Source organism: Balearica regulorum, chromosome 9 (genome assembly GCF_011004875.1).
Source record: "Balearica regulorum gibbericeps isolate bBalReg1 chromosome 9, bBalReg1.pri, whole genome shotgun sequence".
NCBI lineage: Eukaryota > Metazoa > Chordata > Aves > Gruiformes > Gruidae > Balearica > Balearica regulorum.
The window spans coordinates 18,988,427-18,995,616 of record NC_046192.1 but is presented as its reverse complement, the minus strand read 5'-3'; positions in this window follow the sequence as shown (position 1 = coordinate 18,995,616).

Sequence of the window (7,190 nt, the reverse complement as noted above, 5' to 3'; positions counted from 1 at the left end):
AACTTAGGCTATTTGGTTAGGAAGCTTGAAAGGTGTGCTGTGATAGTGTACCAGCCTGGGAGACTCAGTGCCTTCAAGACAGACCCTTATTTTTTTGTGGAAGTTGCCTCATTGATGGATATTTTTTATTGGATCACCTTTCCTGAAACTTGGTGCCTGCCACTGGTTGGTGGGAATCCATCTTCCTCTGTATGAGAGGTTGGGAGGAGTCTTTAATCGTGATCCCTTAATCAGTGACATCAATAAAAGGATGGTATTTCTGTGAACTTTGTGTTTAACAGGAACATGGATGCTTTGAAGGAAGTGCATATGTGTACCAGATCATTTGGGGGGGGGGGGGATTGCATTTGAATCTGCTGCCTTGCGAATTGGGGAACAGGGTGGGGAAAGATGCATGTTGGAAAGTACTTCTTATGTGCTTTCTTGTCATTTAGAGGTTTGCTGACAAGTGTTCCAGTTGGTTATGGGGCAGTACAGAGGAGTTGCACTTGAGTCTCCAGCTGTGAACATACCAGAGAGAGGCCTCTAAAAAAAAAAAAAAAAAAAAAAGGAGGGGAAATTGAAAACAGAGCTAATGTAAGCAAAGTATGTTGGTGCAGGGTTGGAATTAATCACAGGCAGTCAAAATCTCAGACTCTGTAATGGTGTATCCTGTGAAACTGGACTAATTAACTCCTCCTTGAGAATGTCTTTGATGCCTTAAAGGAGATGGACTCCATAATCTCTAGTTATTTTACCAGTTCTTAAAACATTCAGAGCTATGTAGAGTGTTTTTATTATGAGAGGCACATTTATGTGGATGTAGTGATGGCTGTTAGCAATTCCATTAATGTGATCTTCAGAATTTCATAAATCGCTCTGAACTGGTTTGGCTGATGCTTAAATTTCACGACTTCTTCCAAAGAGATTGTCTCACTGTGTTGATTTATACAAATAGTCCCAGAACTGGTGAAATCTCCATCTCATGCGCGACAAATTTAAGCTACCTGAGTTGTAATAAACCTTAAGCACAATTGGAAATAAATTATTAGTTTCCATTTTGTTTGCTTTAATCTATAGTTTAAAATGACTGTGCAGCTGATATAAATTAAAAAAATGTGGCCTTGATTCTGCAAGGTAAGTAGAGAAATGCCTCTTGCTGAGCTGTTAGATACTTGCGGATTGGAGGCTGGACCTTTGTACTATCTAACGTGCTGTTGCTCCGTTCTTACCTGGCCCTCTGAAGTGTGAAGGTGATATTTTGAATGTTTCACTTGCACCGATTACAGAGCCAGACAGGCTTGCAGAGAGTTGCTGGCTTGTGTTGAATCTCTAGCATAATGCTTAACCTATCTCTCAGAGTTTTGATTGGCATTACCTACTGTAGCATTTACTCAAGTCGAAAATTCAAACCTTGGGAAGTGACGTAGACTTAACTCCACCGAGCAACAAAACAGTGTTTTGTGGGTCTATTCTTGCATCGAATGAAGCCCGTGTTCCTGTGAAGTAATAAAATTGAGTTTTACCATGAACTTTATTTTCTTTCAGCAGTTTGGTTTCATTTTAATTTTAAAAGCAACTGAGGTGATGGTTGAGGGGATGTTTGTAGCAGCTTGTTTGGGATCTATGTTATTAGAAGCCTCTCCAGTTGATTAGTTCAATAACTCTGAACTGTACGCTAATGATGCTCTCTGTTCTGTAGCACCACAGCAATATAACTTACTGTGGTTTGAGCTGTGACAACATACAAGATTGGAGATGTCACATATTGCATAAATAAGGGTGGAAATCTCACGTTAGACACTTTCTACTAAGGTGGCATTTAAAAAACACAAATCTGTCAACAGAACAGGTAGGGCTTAAATTGCTTTTCTAGATCAAACTAAATTAATGCTGCTCTTGTATTGCTTGTTGATTTAGCTATGTAACTATAGAGTTAAATCTTGTCTTTGCTGAGTTTTACAAAGCCATACAGCTTGTGAATTTGTGATAATGGGGGGAATGAAGGCTTAGTGAATGTCTCTTTAAGCTATTAATCATGAGACCAGCAACATCATTGTCTTTATTACATTCATAATTTAAAAATCCTATCATGGAGGAGGAAACATGGATGCTTGTTAAATATATTTTACAGTGGAAAGTAGTAAGAAATCAGATCATTAAAGTACAGAATCATAAGAGACACTAGAGTCTTGCCAGGAACAGTAATTACTATTTATATGTAATAGGCATTGGGAGGAAAAGAGATGAGTCTGGTTTGCTTGTACCTGAACTTAATGGATTTTATGAGTAACCAACTAGAAGGATTTGGGGATTGAATTTTGTTTTCAGTGTGTAATATTACAAACTATAGAGCTAAAAACTGTTGCAAACTGAGTGAAATACCTTGACAAATCAACTGAGTGGTTGTCTCTCAACACAAGTAAGCAGAACATGTGCGAAGCAGCTCCAGCTCCTGCCTGAAATTCTGATGAGTTCTTAATTCTTGCGTTTGATCTGAGCTTTGCTGGTAACGCATCTCCTGTAATGCAGCACTTTCTTGAGGTTGCAGACCTTACCTAATGCTTAGGTTACCTGGGGCCTTTTATGGGCGACTTTGGGAAGTGGCTGAGAGGAGAAGGGATCAAAAAATCCATTGGGGAATCTGCACCGCCTTGTGATAAATGTGTCGTGGGAGGCAGGGCAGGGGAGAAGCTGAGCTTTAAATAAGATATATTTAACTGGATGATGTGGGTCAGGTCATGTTTATGGTACATAAGCTTGATGCAGACAAGGAGCCATCTTGTTTATGGAAAACTTTGGGATGAGTGGGGAAGAGATGCCTTCTGCAGGGACGATTGCTCTGCTGTGCACATAGGGACGCTACTTGCTTCAAGCCCGTGCATTTTAGATCAACTTAATGCAGGCAGCAACTGCAGCAAAGGAGGAAACTCCCTCCGCAGCATTCAGCCGAACATCACGTTTGTTTAGGACAATCGTGGCTTGACAATTTATCCTTGGCATCTCTGACAGCTCCAGCCTATTGAAAAGCAGACAAGCGTGCTTCAGCTGCCCGAAGGCTCTTATAGATTGAGTCGATTCCAGCTCACCTTTCAGTTCCTGGCTTCTTTGGGGTTTCAGGGTTGAGGTTTTCTTTGTTTTTAAAGAAGTCTGAGGCACAGAGGAGTTTTAAGGTGTATCTTCAATACATGTAGTCCTCATTCAGGAAATTTGTCTTTGGAAGTCTGCTTTCGGTTTTGCATACTGAAATGTTTCTGTTTCTTGCACAATTAGTACAAGTTGGCAATCTTTAAATGCTGGTGTTAATGGGCAGAAAGAGACTTCAGGGCTTAATTTTTGGCAGAGTTTTGTTTTTTGTCCTCTGGTGGATCACACGTTAGATGAATGAGTGTTTGGGGTTTTTTCCATTAGAACATAAATGTATCTAAACGATGCTGAAAAACTCTAGGATAATGAAATGCAGTGCCTTAAATTTATGTCCACTCAGGATTCTTGTAGACACTTTATTGTTCCCAGACAGGATGCTCGGTCTTTAGAAGGGACTGGGATGTACCTGGAGGGAATCAGTGCTATTTGGAAAGCAGGGAGTGTACAGTTCAGTTCCCAAAATCACTATTTGATCATTTTACTAGAACATACATTAGAAACTGAGCACTCAGGTCCTGGTGAAGTTCTTGGCAGGGCTGCAGCTTGTGCCCTTTCGTGTGGCTCAGGGGGTACCCTGGGTGCAGCCTGAGTCAGATGGTTCTTCCCGGGGTACTTTTTGACCAGCAGATGTCACGCAAGGACCATCAGAACAGCGCGTGCTGCTGTGCGCTCCAGCTCCCTGCTCATGGATTGACCAAGCCATGATGGCTTCTAGTTGCGTGTCTCCTGCCACGTTAGTGGTTGTCTTCTCACACGTTTCTCAGCAAAGTCTGCACCGCACTTGCAAAAAGAATGTGTATGTTAAACCAAACACGCTCCCCCCACCCCCCTGCCTCCGCCTGCCATCAAATCCACTGAAAATCCTTCTGTATCAGACGTGTAAGTGTTTGGCTCTGGCATGATTACTCCAGAGTCCCATCAATTTCACAAATTGGCCGAAACATTTTTTGGTAGAGAAGTCTTGCATACCAGAAGTCTTGAGTCTGATCAAACTGCTGCCCTACTATAGATCATGACTGTTATTTTTATAACTCTGTATTACCATGGCAAATGCTGGGGGGGGGGGGGGGGGAGAAACCACATCAGTAGCAACTTCTGTCTGATTTGTGGTCATATGCTTATAACTTGACATGGTTTTGCAAATAACTAAACAAAACCAGGAATTCATTTCGGGGGGGGGGGGGGGGGCGGGAACAAAACTCAGAAAAAACCTGCCGCATCAAATATCTTGTGTGGAGAGTCTGACTTGCTCACAATTTGGATCTTTTAATGGAAAATGGTTCAGAGCAGGAATGGGAACCGATTGCCCTCTTAGGCAGTTGGGGCTGTGCTGTGGCTGTCAGCCACTGCTAACGCTGTGACAGCCTCTAGGCCATGAGTTTTTTGGGAATTTTTATTTAATTGCTGGTGTCTGCTCAGGCTTTATCCTAAATTTAGTAACATTCAGTGCTGCTTTTTCTCTGTAATACCTTTATAAATTCCCATATAATCTGATCTCTAATTTTAAAGCCATCTGTCATTTTTCTAGCTGTATATTTTCCAGCTTTAAAAGGTCTTGTTGAAGGAAAATTTAAATTCAAGGCCTACTGAAAATGCATTTTTCTTTAAATTATTCATGGGTTAAAATGTCCTTGACCTTGTGTTTGTGTAGCTGGTGAGACTTGGGGGGGGCAGATGGTGGGACACCTGGTTAGTCCTTGCCCCAGTGTCATACACATGCACTGCTTGGCTTGGCTGCCGAGCCCCACGACACCCCACCCTGGGATCAACCTTCAGAGGTGTCCCCTGTCTGTCACATGCCATCCTGTTCACTAGGTGGCATTGCTTCCTAGTCTAAAAACTTCTAAATACTTCATTAATTATGCTAAAACACATGGTGGACGGGAAGTGAACTGCACTGCGATAGCTTTGCCCTTGTATCCTCCTTACTCCATCTACTTTGCTGATGGGATTTCTCAGATTGACAGACCTGCAGCATCCTCACCCCAGTTGGTGAAGTTCTGGGTATAGGGAAGGCTTTGGCTTGGAGAACTTCAAAGAGCTCATTGGGAAAATGCTGCGCATGCTGACCTTGCTGTCATAGCCAGCTCCATGGTCCCAAATCCATCAATGTCCTTGCCCTCCTCAAGTTATTGACCTGGTTTATCGTCTTTACTGAAAAATGTTGAAGTAACGTACTTGCTGCGTGGGGTAGCTGGAGCGGGGTTGGGGAAGTCTTGCCTGTCCTAGGGTGGGAGCTAAGTGTTGACGTGGAGATCCTTTCCAACATCTGACGAACCACAGAGGCAGTAGGAGGGCGAAGTGCTCTAGTAATGAGCTACTGCTCATCGCTTTGGAGTTTTGATGGAAATTTGTTCATTTGTTTCCCAGGTAGCCCTGTTGTTTTACACTCTTCTGCCCTTCCTTGCCTGCCTCCCTCCCTCCTTCATTAATGATCAAGATCGGTCAATTAAGGGCTGAAACACAAATTCAAGATGCTTGTCTGTTGCCAGTGGGAATTAATTGAAGCCTTTGGTAGGCTTTAAAATGAGGAAAGAAATTTTGGCTTCACGGGCTCATTTTAGGACCAGGAATACTTGGTTTGTCCATGGGGCACATCAAGGAGGAAGCCAGCGAGGTGTCTGTGAGGCGCAGTTCTCACCTCTGTAGGTGCCAGGCCCCGGGTGTGCGAAGTCATAGGGACCTGCCAGGCTGAGAACTGCCGAACCCGCTGGAGGCGACAGATGCGAAGCGTGGCCGAGAGTGGGATGCTGCCCTCCACAGAAGGTGGTAGTGCCACTTCCCACCCATTGCGTAAGTCCCTTCCAGCCCTACATTTCAACAGAACTTCTCAGCTTGCGATACCAGTGCTCAATTCCCTTTGCAAACCATGGAAGTGTAACATCTGAGTTTAGACCTCCTGATGCAGCTCAGTTCTGACCGGGCACGACACTCGTGTCTCACCTGATGCTGGAGCACGCTGGGCTCAAACATACCTTCACTTTGCTCTGATGAAAAGACAAGACAAAGTAGTTTTTTGAACATGACTTTTCATGAACAAGCAAGATAAAAATAAATGTAAATTGAAGATCCTGTTTCTCATGTGTATTTTATTAAAAACTACAGAGTTGCTCATTCTTGCTGTGTAGTATAATTGCTAAAACATGATTTGTAACCAAATATAGCTGCTTGCATTAAATATGGCACTACTACTTACTAGGGAGGATGATATGGTAAAGGAATGCTCATTTAAACAACTACATAGTTCATTTTTTTACTTCAAAACCTTAGCTTTTTCACTTTTAAAAAAGCGAACATAATCTGTAGATTTTTTTTAACTTGAATTTTGTTGAACTGCACTTGGATGATGAATGGTATGCAATTAAAATAAACAATATACTTTTAAAACTGGTTAAATACAGAAGTGAAGCTTGTGAAACCATATTTCGCATTTCTGAGTGATTGAGTAAAACATAATGAATATGACAGATTCTGGTCACAAGAGGACAAGGATGCCTTTCATCGGGTGACTTCCAAAAGTCACCTATGAGAGACCAAGGGCTTACATTTACTGGGTTAGTACGTAGAGTTTTTTGAAATGGTTCATGTGGGTTTTTTTCCTCTTAAATTGTAGGATTTGTTTCTCTTACCCCTCTGTAGTGGACTCGAATTTGCTGGGTGAGCAAGGATGGGAAGACTCCCTGGTCTCCCAGTTCCTTCTGAGCTGGGCCGGGTGAAGATCACCTTGCCCTACCCTCAGTAGCTGGACTGGGAACTGGTGGTGTTAGGAGATGAGCTTTCTACATGACAAAATGTGTAAATATTTACACCAAAGTATATAAATTCCTCCTTTGTTCCAGTCTAAAGACTGATATGATGTGTAAGTGTGGGACACAACGCGCTTAAGTAACCACAGTGTTAGCTGTATTCTAAAGTTAAGCATGATGGGTTTGGGTTTTCATAATCCCACATCCCTGAAGCCGTGATGACTGAGGAGCGGAGGCAGCGTATCTCCATTTATTTAGGTAAGAGGTTACACTTCAGTGTTTGCCTTGGTGCGTGCTGTTGCATTCAACTTCAGAAAC